General features: G+C 42.7%; 1 protein-coding gene across 1 annotated transcript in view; it reads left to right on the top strand.

The window, feature by feature from the left end:
- The window catches only part of LOC125462440 (uncharacterized), a 223,525-nt gene that overhangs the window by 62,612 nt on the left and 142,209 nt on the right, over window positions 1-18,704 (top strand). The window lies entirely within an intron of this gene.

Raw genomic sequence — 18,704 nt, 5'->3', positions numbered from 1 at the left:
TTCCAAGTACTTTGTGATTTTATAAATTTTATTTAAAATAAAGAGATAGAATTTCTTACACGTGCTTCTTCTGATTTAACCATGAACTCTGGAATATATCCAAAGTACATCAAATATGTAAACATTTATAACATGTTAAAGACAAAAGGCAGGAGAATGTTTTCCCCTGGACACTGTAAGATTGATTGATTGCTTGGTGAGGAAATTTATTTCTGTCCTTCTCTCTGCCTTTGTGTATTTGTCTGTCTCTCGCTTGCTTTGTTTGTCTTTGTCTCTCTTTCCAGTTGTTTCTCCAACTGACTGTGTTTCTCTGAGTCTGGAATTTTTTTTTGTAAGCAGCTAAACTAAGATTCTGTAATTTGCTTTTGAATAGTATGTTCCAGCACTGACTGGTGCTTCTGGACTGCATATTGCCTTCCAATACCATAAATCATTCTCAGTAGCTGTTACCAAAGTTTTACATAAATAGTGGCCTGCCATAATAGGAGATGCATTACAGTGACATATGCATTTGTTTTATTTGGCTTCAGCACCATGGAATACCAGTAAAAAAATTTTGAAGTACATTTTTATGTACAGCGACTATTATGTAATGTAAATGCAGTGGACAAACACAATAGTCAATTTGCACCAAACCAGTTCCCACAGACAAGCATTGTGATAATGATATGATAATTCAGTTTGTGATGTTACTCAAGGGATAAACATTGGCCAGTACACCAGAGTAGATTCTCTTTTGAGATAATAAAATGTGAGGCTGGACGAACACAGCAGGCCAAGCAGCATCTTAGGAGCACAAAAGCTGACGTTTCGGGCCTAGACCCTTCATCAGAGAGGGGGATGGGGGAGGGAACTGGAATAAATAGGGAGAGAGGGGGAGGCGGACCGAAGATGGAGAGTAAAGAAGATAGGTGGAGAGAGTGTAGGTGGGGAGGTAGGGAGGGGATTGGTCAGTCCAGGGAAGACGGACAGGTCAAGGAGGTGGGATGAGGTTAGTAGGTAGCGGGGGTGCGGCTTGGGGTGGGAGGAAGGGATGGGTGAGAGGAAGAACCGGTTAGGGAGGCAGAGACAGGTTGGACTGGTTTTGGGATGCAGTGGGTGGGGGGGAAGAGCTGGGCTGGTTGTGTGGTGCAGTGGGGGGAGGGGACGAACTGGGCTGGTTGAGGGATGCAGTAGGGGAAGGGGAGATTTTGAAACTGGTGAAGTCCACATTGATACCATATGGCTGCAGGGTTCCCAGGCGGAATATGAGTTGCTGTTCCTGCAACCTTCGGGTGGCATCATTGTGGCAGTGCAGGAGGCCCATGATGGACATGTCATCAAGAGAATGGGAGGGGGAGTGGAAATGGTTTGCGACTGGGAGGTGCAGTTGTTTTTTGCGAACTGAGCGGAGGTGTTCTGCAAAGCGGTCCCCAAGCCTCCGCTTGGTTTCCCCAAGCCTCCGCTTGGTTTCCCCAATGCTCAGTTCGCAAAAAACAACTGCACCTCCCAGTCGCAAACCATTTCCACTCCCCCTCCCATTCTCTTGATGACATGTCCATCATGGGCCTCCTGCACTGCCACAATGATGCCACACGAAGGTTGCAGGAACAGCAACTCATATTCCGCCTGGGAACCCTGCAGCCATATGGTATCAATGTGGACTTCACCAGTTTCAAAATCTCCCTTCCCCTACTGCATCCCTCAACCAGCCCAGTTCGTCCCCTCCCCCCCACTGCACCACACAACCAGCCCAGCTCTTCCCCCCCCCCCCCCCCCCCCCCCCCCCCCCCACCCACTGCATCCCAAAATCAGTCCAACCTGTCTCTGCCTCCCTAACCGGTTCTTCCTCTCACCCATCCCTTCCTCCCACCCCAAGCCGCACCCCCCGCTACCTACTAACCTCATCCCACCTCCTTGACCTGTCCGTCTTCCCTGGACTGACCTATCCCCTCCCTACCTCCCCACCTACACTCTCTCCACCTATCTTCTTTACTCTCCATCTTCGGTCCGCCTCCCCCTCTCTCCCTATTTATTCCAGTTCCCTCCCCCCATCCCCCTCTCTGATGAAGGGTCTAGGCCCGAAACGTCAGCTTTTGTGCTCCTGAGATGCTGCTTGGCCTGCTGTGTTCGTCCAGCCTCACATTTTATTATCTTGGAATCTCCAGCATCTGCAGTTCCCATTATCTCTAGATTCTCTTTTGATTTCACTTGAAAGTGGATTGGGGGAGTTGATGATCACCTTAGATTAACATTTAATTGAAAAAATGGCACTTGTTTCCTCAGTGTCGCATTGGGACATTAACTTTTGATTTTTGAGCTCCAGTTCTGGAGGGACAGCTGGAGAGAGAACTTAAAAATAACCTCAGATCAACTCCTCTTTGTAAGATTTAGCCATATCATGATTACTGCTACCATAGGGCACCTTCACTATGAGCTCATTAATTAACTCTACCTCATGGCACAATACCAGGTCAAATATCACTTGCTCTCTTATTGGCTGCAGAACAAATTGTTCTAAAAAAAAAACACCCGGTAAACATTATATGAACTCCTCATCCAAGCTGCCTTTGCCCTTCTAACTTTTCCATTCAGTAATTTGATTAAAGTCTTCCAATGTTATGGGAGCTTTCTGATAAGCTCACATTTTTTTTCTCTCTTAGAGATAATAAGAACTGCCGATGCTGGAGTCTGAGATAACAGTGTGGAGCTGGAGGAACACAGCAGGCCAGGCAGCATCAGAGGACCAGGAAAGCTAACGTTTTGGGTCAGGTCCCTTCTTCAGAAAATTTTTTTTGCTGTGTTCCTCCAGTTCCACATTGTGTTATTTCTCTCTTTATGCTTCATTTTATGGTGTGACTGTTAAGAGGCTTTTATTCCACTCCAGCAAGTAAGTTCTTTACTTTTCATTTCTTACCCCTACCCAAACTGTTTCCATATCCTAGTTTCTTACAGTTAGGCCATCCTTCTCTACTGTGTTATTATCACCACTAGCAACAAAGAGCCATCTTGCCACCTTTTTCTAATTCCCAGTCCTTCCCAAAAGTCTTGCAGCCTTCAAGACTCAGGTTTCAATCCATGTCATCCCGCAACCAAACCTGTGTTCTGGCTGCCAGATTGTACTTACTTCCATTTGTGTTCTTAGACCATTTGTTTTGTTTCAAATGCTACATGCATTCTGATGCAGAGTCTTTAGATTTATTCTTCTATTCTCTTTGTAACTGCTAGTCCTTGTTGTTGGTTTACTCTTAGATTTGTAATCTCTATCCCTTCCTGTCATGGCCATTTTTATCATTTACTGTATTAGTACCTTTCTCTTTGACTTTGGCTCTACGCTTTGATTTTTCACATTTTCCCTAATTTGATCTCTTTCCCCCATTATTTAGTTTAAAAACCTTTTTACTTCACTACGTATGTGGCTTGCAAAAATGTCATCGCATAAGTACAGACCCCACATTCCCCAATACTGATAGCAGTGGTCCATGAACTGGGTCCCACCTTCCCCACACCAGTGTTTGAACGGTGTTTGCATCTTTCTAGTCCGATTTCGTGATACCAATTTGAGCATTTATCAGGTAGTAATTCAGAAATTATGACCTTTCAGGTTTTAACTTGATGCTTAGCTCCTCATGCAGACCATGAAGAACCACTTTCTTTGTCTTATGTATGTCATTGTCATTGGCACCTATGTGGACCACACTGACTGGATCTTTCCAGCCTGAGTAAGTATCTCAAACTCTGATATTGTCCAGGCAACATAGCAGTCTTAACTACACTGTTTGATACAGAGAGAAGGATCAATCCCTCTGTCTTTATTGTCCTGTACAGTCACTATCAGAACCCTTTTTTCTCCATCCACTTGAATAACATCTCATGTTTTGGTGCTATAGCCAATTAATGCATCCACCCATAGACCCTGTACAGCTGCAAGAACTTCAAATGTATTGGATAGATTTAAATGTTGAGACTTCTATGCTCCCGACATCTGGGTCCCCTTACCTGTTTTACTTGTAGTCATATTCTCCTGTTCCTGAACACTGACCCAATTCTAAGAGGTGTGACAGCCTCCTGATAGAGACTCCAAGTAACCTTGCCGCTTTCTGACACATCCCAATATATGTAGTTCACTTTCCAACTTGTACTTCATATAGTTACTGTAAGCATGTTTGTCCTCGACAAAATAGAATCCGGGCACTCCCACATGCTGTAGTTATACCACATCACCAGTCCTGCCTTTCTTAATGAGTTCTAACTAACTACTAAATTATTTAGTGTCATTGAGATCTAAAGCATAGAAAAAGGCCCTTTGGCCCACAGTATCCAGTATTAACCTTACCATCAGTTGCTCAACTATTTTGAAATTTAGTATTACAATAAACCTTTGTCACTTTCCATATATTCACCAAACAACTAGTTCCTTCTCTTGTAGTAGACTAACATTTGATTCCCAGAGGCTAAGGAAGTTAGAAAAAGCAAAAGCAACAGAGCATCCTTTTCATTTCCTGCCCTAACTCCCTAATCACTTCTTTTCTAGGAGTCTATTATAATTCGAACTTCGTTGCAAAGTCCCTGTAAATTGCCTATTTTAAACACTCCTAACTCAAAAACACCTATGAGATCCAATTATAGAGGAAGGGGTTTGATTTGGTCCTTTGATTATTAAACCCATTACTCCTCCAAAGGAGGCCTTGCTAAATCCCTGCTTACTCCTAGGAAACTCAGAATTTAATCTTTCGATTTTACCTAAATGATAACTACAACCTGTAAACAAAATTAGCTTTATATAAAGTATGTAGATCTCGTTACCCACCAACTGCCAGCATTAGTGAGAATGGGAACTGCAGATGCTGGAGGATCCAAGATAACAAAGTGTGAAGCTGGATGACCACAGCAGGCCAAGCAGCATCTCAGGACCACAAAAGCTGACGTTTCGCGCCTAGACCCTTCATCAGAAAGGGGGATGGGGTGAGGGTCCTGGAATAAATAGGGAGAGAGGGGGAGGCGGACCGACGATGGAGAGAAAAGAAGATAGATGGAGAGGAGAGTAGAGGTGGGGAGGGGATAGGTCAGTCCAGGGAAGACGGACAGGTCAAGGAGGTGGGATGAGGTAGTAGGTAGGAAATGGAGGTACGACTTGAGGTGGGAGGAAGGGATGGGTGAGAGGAAGAACAGGTGAGCGAAGGGGAGACAGGCTGGGCTGGTTTTGGGATGTAGTGGGGGGAGGGGAAGAACTGGGCTCATTTTGGGATGCAGTGGGGGAAGGGGAGATTTTGAAGCTTGTGAAGTCCACATTGATACCATTGGGCTGCAGGGTTCCCAAGTGGAATATGAATTGCTGTTCTTGCAACCTTCGGGTGGCATCATTGTGGCACTGCAGGAGGCCCATGATGAACATGTTGTCTGAGGAATGGGAGGGAGAGTTAAAATGGTTTGTGACTGGGAGGTGCAGTTGTTTATTGTGAACCGAGCGGAGGTGTTCTGCAGAGCGGTCCCCAAGCCTCCGTCTGGTTTCCCCAATGTAGAGGAAGCCACACTGGGTACAATGGATACAGTATACCACATTGGCAGATGTGCAGCTGAACATCTGCTTAATATGGAAGGTCATCTTGGGGCCTGGGATGGGGGTGAGGGAGGAGGTGTGGGGGCAAGTGTAGCACTTCCTGCGGTTGCAGGGGAAGGTGCCGGGTGTGGTGGGGTTGGAGGGGTGTGTGGAGTGGACAAGGGAGTCACGGAGAGAGTGGCCTCTCCGGAAGGCTGACAAGGGTGGGGATGGAAAAATGTCTTGGGTGGTGGGGTCGGATTGTAGATGGTGGAAGTGTCGGACGATGATGCGTTGTATCCGGAGGTTGGTAGTGTGGTATGTGAGAACGAGGGGGATCCTCTTTGGGCGGTTGTGTGTGTGTGTGTGTGTGTGTGTGTGTGGGGGGGGGGGGAGGGGGGGGAAGAGCAGGGCGTGAGGGATATGTTGTGGGAAATGCGGGAGACGCGGTCAAGGGTGTTCTCGACCACTGCGGAGGGGAAAGTTGCGGTCCTTGAAGAACGTGGACACCCGGGATGTGCGGGAGTGGAATGCCTCATTGTGGGAGCAGATGCGGCGGAGGTGGAGGAATTCAGAATAGGGGATGCAATTTTTGCAGGAGGGTGGGTGGGAAGAGGTGTATTCTAGGAGGCTGTGGGAGTCAGTGGGCTTGAAATGGGCATCCGTTTTGAGCTGGTTACCTGAGATGGAGACTGAGAGGTCCAGGAAGGTGAGGGATGTGTTGGAGATGGCCCAGGTGAACTTGAGGTTGGGGTGGAAGGTGTTGATAAAGTGGATGACCAGTTCAAACTCCTCTGGGGAGCAAGAGGCGGCACCGATACAGTCATCAATGTAACGGAGGAAGAGGTGGGGTTTGGGGCCTGTGTAGGTGCAGAAGAGGGACTGTTCCATGTAACCTACAAAGAGGCAGGCATAGCTTGGGCCCATGCGGGTCCCCATGGCCACCCGCTTTGTAGGAAGTAGGAGGAATCGAAAGAGAAGTTGTTGAGGGTGAGGACGAGTTCAACTCGGCGGATGAGGGTGTCGGTGGAGAGGGATTGGTCAGGCCTGCGGGACAGGAAGAAGCAGAGGGCCTTGAGTGGGTGACAGGGGTGGAGAGGTTGAGGCGGTTGAAGTCTGGACAGCAGTTGGACTGCCAGCATTAGTTCTAATAGTGTACTTTTCCAGAATTTAGTTCTGTTACGAGTCAGTTTGTGTACATTAATCGCCTAGTGCTCTCAATGAGCTTGCGATTATGAGTGCATATAGAGTTTCATTGACAGTCCCGTCCCTTTAATCTGTTGTTGCTTAAACATTGCAATGTGACAGTTATCTATAAGTGAAAACAGAGGTCATCATGAATATTCTTTTGTTCTGCTCATCTCTGCATTGATCACCACTGGAGTTTGAAGCTTTGCCTCTACTCAAATCAGTTAAAAATAAAGAAACTACCTGGGACAACTGTTGATAGCTTCCAGTATAGTGTTAAAAATTGGGCTGGACTTTTGGACCTTAATTTATGGTGTGCTTCAGAGAAAAAAAGGGATGGTTTAGCAGTCAGGTAACATACTGCGCATTCTATTTCCAAAGTTCTAAGGTCAGGGTTATCTCTGTGAGTTTCCTTTGGAGGTTTGTGACACTGTTTCATGTTTTGTTTAACACATGGAGTTCTGATAATATTGTTCCAAGTATTCTTATCAATCTTCCTGCTACCATGTCTTAGATGGGATTACTATTAGAATTTTGGTTAAATACTACACAAGTATATTATCTTGTCTAACATATCACATTAGGGATTAGCTTTTCATTTTTTAAGAGTAGAACAATCCAATTAAATTTTACTTGGGTTTCTTCCCAAACGATTGCCATTTAAAATTTCACCTTACCAAAATCAGTGGAGAAAATAATCCTAAGAAACCAAATTAACATCTAGGTTCATGGTCAGCACAGACATGGTGGACAGAAGGTAACAAAGTGTGTAGCTGGATGAACATAGCAGGCCTAGCAGCATCTCAGGAGCACCCTTCATCAGAGATGGGGAGAGGATTCTGAAATAAATAGGGAGAGAGGGGGAGGCGGACCGAAGATGATGGATAAGGGAGAAGATAGGTGGAGAGGAGAGTATAGGTGGGGAGGGGATTGTTCAGTCTGGGTAGGAGGGACAGGTCAAGGAGGCAGGATGAGGTTGGTAGGTGGGAAATGGAGGTGCGGCTTGAGGTGGGAGGAGGGGATAGGTGAGAGGAAGAACAGGTTAGGGAGACGGGGACGAGCTGGGCTGGTTTTGTGATGCAGTGGGGGGAGGGTATGAGCTGGGCTGGTTTTGAGCAGAAGGGCCTGTTCCTGTGCTGTACTGTTCTGTGTTCAATTCACCATTCCTTTTTTGGGATTTGAAACTCTTAAGTCTAGTAAACTGTGATGTCTGGATTTTCCTGTGTATTCAATAGTAAGTTACTATCCGTTAACCAAAGACTTGCAGTTCAGTATGACGAATCTCATCTCAACGTCTAAGACTTGGTCACAAAATGCGACTGCCCAGAAGGCATCACTCAAAATATCATCCAATTTTCTCAAATTTCTCACTGTAGCCCCTGTTGCTGTTGGACCGGAAAGATTATGCCCATTGCCCTGTTATAATTCCCATTGAAATATATTGCATTCTGAAAACACATTTCTAATTAACAAAAGGCCATATTCAGAACCTAAAGGAAAACTGTACTATATCTGTAATGTCCTTTTGGAAAAGAAATCCTCTGTCTTCACCTGATCTGCTGTACCTGTGACACCAAGCCCATAGCAGTGTGATTGATTCTTAATTGCCCCCAGGCAATTAGAGATGGACAGTAAATGCTGGCATGGCCAGTAGCTCCAATGTTTTATGAACAGTTTAAAAATAAATCATTGCAGAAAACATGGTTAATAAATTTATTTTTGGCAAGACATTAAATGTATAGCACCATGTTATTGGCTATTCGAACTCCTGTTGTTATAACCCCAATACAAGTTTCTTTCACAATGGAAATTGAAAGTTCCATGAGTGTTCTATGTCTCTGTACCTCAGAAATATTGTGTTAAAGTGAAAAGAAGCTAATGTAATGCACATCAGGTTCAAAAATCATTTGTGAATGCCTTTTGATTCAGGAATCATGGGTTGAAAAATCTATGCTTTACTTCCTTATCTGAGTAATTTTTCTGTTTTCGGTCACCCCCATGACCTAAGCATGGTGAGTTGAAATAAATATTTAGAAATGAAATTAGGAATGCTTAAGACTCTCAAACTTGAAAGTATTTTGTACATGATGAGAAATTCTACTTTGAGAATGAAATTGCATTCTTGTCTTAACATAGAACACAGGAGGCCATTTTGCCCTTCAAGCCTGCTCCACCATTCATCATACACATGGCTGGTCATCCAACTCAATAGCCTAATCCTGCTTTCTCCCCATGACATTAGACCCCATTCACCCTAAGTGCAATGTCCCTCTGCCTCTTGAATACATTCAGTGTTTTGGCATCAACTGCTCCCTGTGGTAATGAATTCCACAGGCTCACCACTCTTTGGGTGAAGAAATATCTCCTCATCTCTGCGTTAAGTGGTCTACTCTGAATCCTCAAACTGTGACCCCCGGTTCTGGACACACCCAACATTGGGAACATCCTCCGTGTACATACTCTGTCCAGTCCCAGTAGAATTTTATAAGGCTCTACGAGATCCCCCCATCCCTCCATTTGTCTGAACTCCAGTGAAAACAATCCTAACCTAGTCAATCTCTCCTCACCTGTCAGTTCTGCCAGCCCCGGAATCAGCCTAGTAAACCTTTGCTGCACACCCTTGAGAACAAGAACATCCTTTCTCAGAAAAAGAGACCAAAACTGCATACAATATTCGAGGTAATAAAATGTGAGGCTGGATGAAGACAGCAGGCCCAGCAGCATCTCAGGAGCACAAAAGCTGACGATTCGGGCCTAGACCCTTCATCAGAGAGGGGGATGGGGTGAGGGTTCTGGAATAAATAGGGAGAGAGGGGGAGGCGGACCGAAGATGGAGAGAAAAGAAGATAGGTGGAGAGGAGAGTATAGGTGAGGAGGTAGGGAGGGGATAGGTCAGTCCAGGGAAGACAGACAGGTCAAGGAGGTGGGATGAGGTTAGTAGGTAGGAGATGGAGGTGCGGCTTGGGGTGGGAGGAAGGGATGGGTGAGAGGAAGAACAGGTTAGGGAGGCAGAGACAGGTTGGACTGGTTTTGGGATGCAGTGGGTGGAGGGGAAGAGCTGGGCTGGTTGTGTGGTGCAGTGGGGGGAGGGGACGAACTGGGCTGGTTTTGGGATGCAGTGGGGGAAGGGGAGATTTTGAAGCTGGTGAAGTCCACATTGATACCATATGGCTGCAGGGTTCCCAAGCGGAATATGAGTTGCTGTTCCTGCAACCTTCGGGTGGCCTCATTGTGGCACTGCAGGAGGCCCATGATGGACATGTCATCTAAAGAATGGGAGGGGGAGTTGAAATGGTTTGCGACTGGGAGGTGCAGTTGTTTTTTGCGAACTGAGCGGAGGTGTTCTGCAAAGCAGTCCCCAAGCCTCCGTATTCCGCTTGGGAACCCTGCAGCCCAATGGTATCAATGTGGACTTCACCAGCTTCAAAATCTCCCCTTCCTCCACTGCATCCCAAAACCAGCCCAGTTCGTTCCCCCCCTCCCCCCACTGCACCACACAACCAGCCCAGCTCTTCCCCTCCACCCACTGCATCCCAAAACCAGTCCAACCTGTCTCTGCCTCCCTAACCCGTTCTTCCTCTCACCCATCCCTTCCTCCCACCCCAAGCCGCACCTCCATCTCCTACCTACTAACCTCATCCCACCTCCTTGACCTGTCCGTCTTCCCTGGACTGACCTATCCCCTCCCTACCTCCCCACCTATACTCTCCTCTCCACCTATCTTCTTTTCTCTCCATCTTTGGTCCGCCTCCCCCTCTCTCCCTATTTATTGCAGAACCCTCACCCCATCCCTCTCTCTGATGAAGGGTCTAGGCCCGAAACGTCAGCTTTTGTGCTCCTGAGATGCTGCTGGGCCTGCTGTGTTCATCTAGCCTCACATTTTATTATCTTGGATTCTCCAGCATCTGCAGTTCCCATTATCACTGATACAATATTCCAGGTGTGGCCTCACCAAGGCCCTATATAACTACAACAACGCATCCCAGCTCCTATATTCAAAACCTCACAATGAAAGCCAACATACCGTTTGCCAACTTTACCACCTGATGCACCTACATGCTTACTTTCAGTGACTGGTGCACAAGAACACCCAGGTCCCACTATACACTCCTCTCTCCCAATATACAGCCATTCAGGCAGTAGTCTACCCCCTTGTTTTTGCTTCCAAAGTGAATAATCTCACATTTATCCAAATTATAGTTCATCTGGCATTGATTTGCCCACTCACCCAACCTGTCCAGATCATGCTGAAGGATCTCTCCATCCTTGTCACAGTTCACCTTCCCACCCAACTTGGTATCATCTGCAAACTTGAAGACATTACATTTTGTTCCCTCATCCAAATCATTAATATATATTGTGAATAACTGGGGTCCTAATGCCGATCCCTGTTGCACCCCGTAGTTACTGGCTGCCGATTTGAAAAGTACCATTAATTCCTTCTCTTTGTTTCCTCTCTGCCAGCCAGTTTCCTATCAATCGCAGTATACTTCCCCTTAATTCCATGTGCTTTAATTTTACGCAATAATCTCTCATGTGGGACTTTGTCAAATACTTTCTGAAAGTCCAAGTGTACCACATCGACTGACTTCCCCTTGTCAACTCTACTAGTTACATCTTCATCGAATTCCATATTTGTCAACCACAATTTCTCCTTCATAAATCCATGCTGACTTTGTCTGACCCTGCCACTTCTTTCTTAGTGCTCTGCCATAAGATCCTCGATAATGGATTTGAGAATTTTTTTTTACTGGTTTATAATTCCCGGTTTTCACTGTACCTCCTTTTTTGAATAAAAACAGAAAGAACTGTGGATGCTGTAAATCAGGAACAAAAACAAAATTGCTGGAAAAGCCCAGCAGGTCTGGCAGTATCTGTGAAGGTAAAAGACAGAGTTCTGAGGAAGGGTCACCGGACCCGAAACGTTAATTCTGTTTTTTCCTTCACAGATGCTGCCAGACCTGCTGGGCTTTTCCAGCAACTTTGTTTTTGTTCCTGTTTCTTTCTTCACAGATGCTGCCAGACCTACTGAGCTTTTCCAGCAACTTTGCTTTTGCTCATTTTTTGAATATTGGAGTGATATTAACTCCCCTCCAATCTGCAGAGATTGTTCCAGAGTTTACGGAATCCTGGAAGATGACCACCAATGCATCCACTATTTGTATAGCCACGTCCTTAAGTACTGTGGGATGTAGATTATCAGGCCTTGGGGATTTATCAATCTTCAGCCCCATCAATTTTCCCACCACCATTTCTCTACTAATATTGATATCCCTCAATTCTTCCGTCTCACTAAAGCATGCATTCTCCAACATTTCTGGTATCTGATTTATGTCAAAGTATGTGTTCAGTTAATCAGCCATTTCTTTGACCTCTATTTTACATTCCTCTGTTTCTGTTTTTAGGGGACCTACATATGTCTCCACCAATCTCCTTTTTACATATGTATAGAAACTCTTTGAGTCAGCCTCTATGTTCCATGCAAGTTTACTTTCGTACTGTGTTTTTCTCTTCTTAGTGATCAATCGCTTGGCCCTTCTTTGCTGAATTCTAAACTACCCCACTTCTCAGTCGAATTGTTTTCTTGGCAAATCTGTATGCTTCTTCCTTGGATTTCCTTTGTAACACATAGATTAGCCCTATTACCCATTTTGCTTTTGTGCCAGACAGGAATAAACAGCTCAGAGATAATAAGAACTGCAGATGCTGGAGTCAGAGATAACACAATGTGAAGCTGGAGGAACACAGCAAGCCAGGCAACATCAGAGGAGCAAGAAAGTTGACGTTTTGGGTCAGGACCCTTCTTCAGAGAAGGAATAAACAGTTGTTGCAGTTCCCCCATGCGCACTTTGAATGTTTGCCATTGCTTATCCATTGTCATCCCTTAAAGTAATTTTTCCCAATCTATCAAGGCCAACTCATGCCTCACATCTTCATAGTTTCCTTTAAGATTCATCATCCTAATCTGAATCAACTACCTCACTCTCCATCTTGATATTAAGTTCTATCATGTTATGGTTGCTCTTCCCCAAGGGATCTGGCACAACTACATTGGCGATGATCCCCTTCTCATTTCACAGTGCCCAGTCTAAGATGGTCTGCCCTCTAGTTTACTTCTCCACATATTGGTCAAGAAAACCATCCCATAAACACTCCAGGAATTCCTCCTTGATGGCATTGGGCAAATCAAATTAGCCACAATCTATGTGCTGATTAAAATCACACATTATCACCGATATTCCCATATCACATGCATCTCTAACTTTCTGTTGAATGCCACTCCCAACATCACCACTACACTTTGGGGGTCTGTATATGATAGCCACTAATGTTTTTTGCCCCTTGATATTTCTCAATTCTACCCATACAGACTGGGCATTCTCAGAGCTAATATCCTTTTCCACTATTGTATTAATTTTCTCTTTAACCAGCAATGCCACTCCACCACCTTTTCCTTTTTGCCTGTCCTTCCTAACTATCCTGGGACATCCAGTTCCTATCCTTGGTCACCCTGCAGTCATGTCTGTGTAATCCGAATTGTATCTGTTTACATCTACCTGCATGATTACTTCATCCACTTTATTACAAATGCTCCAAGCACTGAGGCACAAAATCTTTTAGCTTGTCTTTTTAATATTGTTTGTCTCGCTCTTATTTTTCTCAATAGCCCTGTTTGAATTTTGTCCTTAGTTTTTCAGCCTATCACAATTCTTGTTCACTTTTCTACCTTTTGGTTTTGTTCTTGCACCTTCCTTCTCTGACTTCTTACATAGGTTCCCATCCTCCTAGCATATTAACTTAAACCTTCCCCAACCACTCTAGCAAACACTGCCCCACGACATCAGTTGTTAAAAAGACAATTACTAATTATCTCTCCTTATTGGAACAATAAAGCAGTCAGAATCAGCTGCTTTTTGATAAAATAAGCCTGAATATTGATTATCTGTTGAATTAGCATTGAGGGTTGAAATAATGAAGTTCTCTCCTCTAAAATAGTCAAGCCAGGGAATGTATGAAAAACGAAGATGGGATAATTGTAGTACTTTTACATCACAGGAAATGTGATTAGGTTGATGACAAAACAAGGAAATTATTTTCTTTTAAAGCTCGGATTTACTTTAAAGCATAATCTGCTTTTCAAAATATCACTTAGAGACAATTCTTGTATGCAAGTGCCGTTTACTTAAAATATTCTGAATTTATTACCAGCTTTACAGCGGGATGCATGTGAAACTTAAAAATCAGCCTCGAGCTCTATTTTATACGTGCCTTTCACTAGATTTGTATCAAATTCACAGTGTGGTTCTGATTTCTTTTTAGAATCTCTGTAGAATCTGTGTTCATGTGGTGCTCACTAATGTATAAGTGTAATGATTGACACTCACTCAGTCGGAAAATAGTCTGTTCCTAGACACAATTATGTTAAACAAAAAAGTTATCCCCGTGATTTACAGACTCTCAGTGCTGCGTTTGTGAAAATTTAAAATAAACTAAGTTACACAAGTATAGTGAAGGTAATTAAACAACAGCCTCTAACCCACATATTAAATTAATAAATGTTATATTATCTACAGAATTTAAATAATACTGAGTCTTGAAACCAGGTCTCGTCAGTCACACGTGGGGACACTACTACTGCACCACAAGATCTGGAGGGATCAAACCCCTTTTTCCTAATTTCCTAAATATCCTGTTCAGTGATGCTACTATGCACCTCTGGAACAAGTGGGACTTGAACCCAGATCTCCTGCTTCATAGATAGGGACAGTATCACTGCACTTTAACAGCATTTACTAAAACTTTAGACGTAGATATTTTTCATCAAACTTGTCGGACACAGCTCTGCAGTAGGTGGGACTTAACCCAGGCCTGCTGTCTGCAAGGTAGGGACGCTACCATTGCACCACAACCACCTTTAATCAAGCCCTCTACTGATTTTGTGTTAATCTGATCCACTTGCTAGCTTTCTAGCCAACTGGCTGGATCTCATTGTACTATTGTATCACAATTACATTGTTTTAAAAATGCCTCAGTTGGCTCATGTTGAATTTCCATTTGATTAAGATGTAACTAACTTTTGTTTAGGCTTATTGGATAAAAAACACACTTACTTTAGTGCTTATTTCATCTAATTGTTGATGATTTTAATGTACCTGCATCTTGAGTTTAATTTTTCTGCCAGTCAACTGATGGGTACAGATATCTATGACCATAGCTCGCAGTGAAAATGTGTACTTTTTTTAAAAATCCACATGAATTTTTATTTGCTTGAGACAGAATTTCAAACTCTTTTTAGCGCAATCCAAAGTTTAATTACAGATTGGCAATGGCCTCGTCTTGATGGCCAGAAGGGTACACAGTAAGGTTGCTGAAGTTTAATCAGATAAAATCTGGAAATCTATGAGTCCAGAGTACGAGTGATGATAAGCTTTCCACTGGTTGGCCTCTCTGCATGCAACTTCCAGTTTAGGACACCCACCACACAATAATCCCATAGTTAAGTAGAAAGAAACCACTAACTTTTGTTTGGCACCAGGTTGTAACCCAACAGGTTTATTTTTATAACACAGCACGCCAAGCAGCATCTTAGGAGCGGGAAAGCTGATGTTTCGTGCCTAGATCCTTCATCAGAAATGGGGGAGCGGAAGACAGTTCTGAAATAAATGGGTGGGGGTAGAGCGGATCGAAGATGGATAGAGCAGAAGATAGGAGGAGAGGAGACAGACAAGTTAAAGAGGTGGGGATGACCTGCTGTGTTTATCCAGCTCCACACCTTGTTATCTCGGATTCTCCAGCATCTGCAGTTCCTATTATCTCTTAATTCTATAAACATCAGTTCTATGACCCTTTGAATTTTTGCTTTCAAATTCTGAGTCCAATGACACCTTTCTCACTGACAGCTGAAGAATGAGTTAGACTCTGAGTACATGTGTTTTCAGATAAGCTTGTTGGACTATTACCTGGTGTTTAATGATTTTTGACCTTATCTACTCCAGCTCAACCTTGACAACTCCACATCATAACTTTTCTACTTATGCATTTTCTACTGTGAAGCTAAGAATGCTTGTCAGATATCTGCAGTTCCCTGGAGTAGGTGGACCTGGTTGGATGTTTAATTTTGTTTTGATTTACCATCACCAGGATTTTTTGCATGCGTAAACATGACCCCATATGAAATTTCAGTGGTAGGTCTTGAAGAGCATTTGTGCACCACAACTCATTGTATAACGTATGTGTGTGCTATAATGTCTGGGCCATATCATGAACACAAATCAAGCCGCACTAAACAAGATTCTACCAACTGGGAAGGCGGCATTTCTTAGCATCTGATTACATCTGTGCAGCCCATTTGCATTATGTGAAATACTTATACTCATCCCCCAGATGATGTCTTAGAACAGTTATGCAACAAATATCTACATTGAGAGTGTTGGGGTATCCATGTAAGACAGCTTGATATGTTTCAATCATGTTGCTGCCTGGTTGTCAGTGTTCAGTGCCTTGCGTACCACTTGCTTTTTCAAGCTGGCTAATAAAGATCGTCAGATGATATTAAAATATAATTGTAATAAATTCCTAACGGACCAATTTTTTAAGAAGTTGACATACTTCCTGTAATGGAGCCAGCGGGTACATGACTAGTTTTTGGGATTTCAAAATGGAAGTCATAGAATCTTCTGCCTTGGCCAGTTCCCGACCAACATTCTGTCTCCCTGTTCTGTCCTCATGAGTCAGTTGTGTGCCGTCAAAGCATCTGTAGTGTTGCTAAGGATCTTTCTCACATAACTATTAACTAGCTTCCACTTCCATTTTGTGACATGTAGTTGATTAGCAGAATTTCGATGAGAACTTGGAGCTAGGCACCAATTTTAAGGAAGTGAACATGTTTTGAATTCACCCTGCCAATAAACCTTACATGGAGTATAATTCACCAGTGATGTCTTATTGCTAATAACTATTTAGTAGCAACTGCAACATTTGAAACAGAGTGGCACAACCATGTCATTATAATGTTATATATTTGATAAAGATTGTTAAAACAATCCTTTAAAATAGACATAGCATTGGAAAATATGGCTTCCAGAAGTCAAATGGCTGTTCCTATTGATTTACTTCAACCAAAAAGGTAGACAGACTGATTTGTTAATCTAGTATCAACCTGAATATGAGTCCCCTTATTTAGAATTTAATAACGCTTTGATAACATAATGGGTCTGCCCAAACATGGGAGAATTCAAATCTCTGAGGAAAATAGGAGACTGGAGCAACTATCACAAGGAATTCCTGCAAAATTTACTTCATTTTGTGGAACAGTGATTCATTGAAAGTTAACAAAGCAGCATCTTAAGATTGATCTATATAAACCTCAGTGAGATATAATTTCAAACTTCATGAGAGAATGGTTTCTCAACAGGAAGAGATTAAAAGGCAAACCGATTAAGTTCAGGCTACTAAGGCCACATCCTACAATGCTATAAAGCAATCTTCATTCTCTCCCAGAACTTGTTCTGCTCTACCTACTGAGTCACCTGCACAAGGAATCTTTATTTGGCTACTAAAGCCATTGCAACTGCTGAATCTAACGTGAGGTTTTCAGTCCTATCGTCTCAGAAAGAGAAATCTTCAAGCAAGTAACAGGACCTCAGTGGTAATACAGTGATCTTACTTTAATCTTTTTTAAAATATTTTCTTTGCTTCCACTTCAAAATAATAAAATGTGGGTCAAATGAGTCTTATGAATTCACAGTTCAGGGATGACTTTGTGCACACACCTGGTGCAGTCATGACAAGAACAAGAGAAATCTTTGGAAAGTAGGGAAAGGTAGAATGAAGTGGTCATGAAATTGATTTCCAATTGAAAGTACTCTTAGTGGTCTAAATGGCTTCATCAATGCTGTACTAGCTTTCTATGATTTTATGCTGCTATGATGGTCTTCCACAAAGAGATGTACCCACTTCAAAATCCTTTGATCTGTGAAGTAATGCAAAATATAGGTATTTGTAATTCTTCTAGCATGATGCTGTCTCAATCATCTATCATCATACTATTTTTTAAATGTACTTTGTATACTTTTTTTTCTTCAGAACAACCTTAAAAGCAGGTTTGTAATAGAGATAAATCAGCTACAGATTGGCAGTTTTCACCTACAAAAGGGTATCAAAGTTAACAGGTGTAGAGTATTGCATTTTACACATGGCTCACACGATGACCCCTGCAACTTTGAAAATTCTGAAACATTCATTGATCAGGAATGGTATTCATAACAGACTTGTTGCTTTTTGGTGAATGAACTGTTACTTTCAAAGGTTGTTTACTGATGGTGAGATATATGGAAGTGTGTTAAACTGACAAGATGCATGCTTTTAAATCTTAAATGTTCCTCTTGAAAAATATGACTATGATAAACATTGATTCTCCAGTCTGTAATGGTAACAAATAGCTAGACATAGAAATCTGCTTTATGAAAAACAGTTTGTTGCATTTACAAAGATTGGATCTAAGCAAACCAACATCTCTATTGTTGCTTTACATTTTATGGGATTATTTATTTCTAAGTATTTGCAGCACACATTGACCTGACTGTTTGTTTAAAATTGCATCTTAGAATTTTTTTTTTGAAATTATTGAAAGAATATTGAAAGAATATAATGTACTTTTTACATTGAAAGAATTGATTTTAAGTTAGAAGCTAAGTGCCATGGATGCTGGAGATCTTAAGCTCTGAAGAAGATTCGTTATGGACTCGAAGTGTTAACATTTTTCTCTCCACAGCTGTTGTCATTCTGAGCTTCTCCAAGACATTCTGTTCTTGTTTCAAGTTTTAAATGAATCTTTTGAAAGCATTGTGTGGAAGTCTTTCCAGACTCAATTACAATGCTTATGTGCATTTTATATCTATTTCATTTGGAATGTTAATTATTACTAACAGTGGATAATTAATTCACAAACTAAATAAGTTAAGATCTGGCAGCAGGCTTGATAATATACATAGGAAAG

This window comes from Stegostoma tigrinum, chromosome 23 (assembly GCF_030684315.1).
Source record: "Stegostoma tigrinum isolate sSteTig4 chromosome 23, sSteTig4.hap1, whole genome shotgun sequence".
NCBI lineage: Eukaryota > Metazoa > Chordata > Chondrichthyes > Orectolobiformes > Stegostomatidae > Stegostoma > Stegostoma tigrinum.
This window is presented reverse-complemented; position numbering and strand designations above follow the sequence as displayed.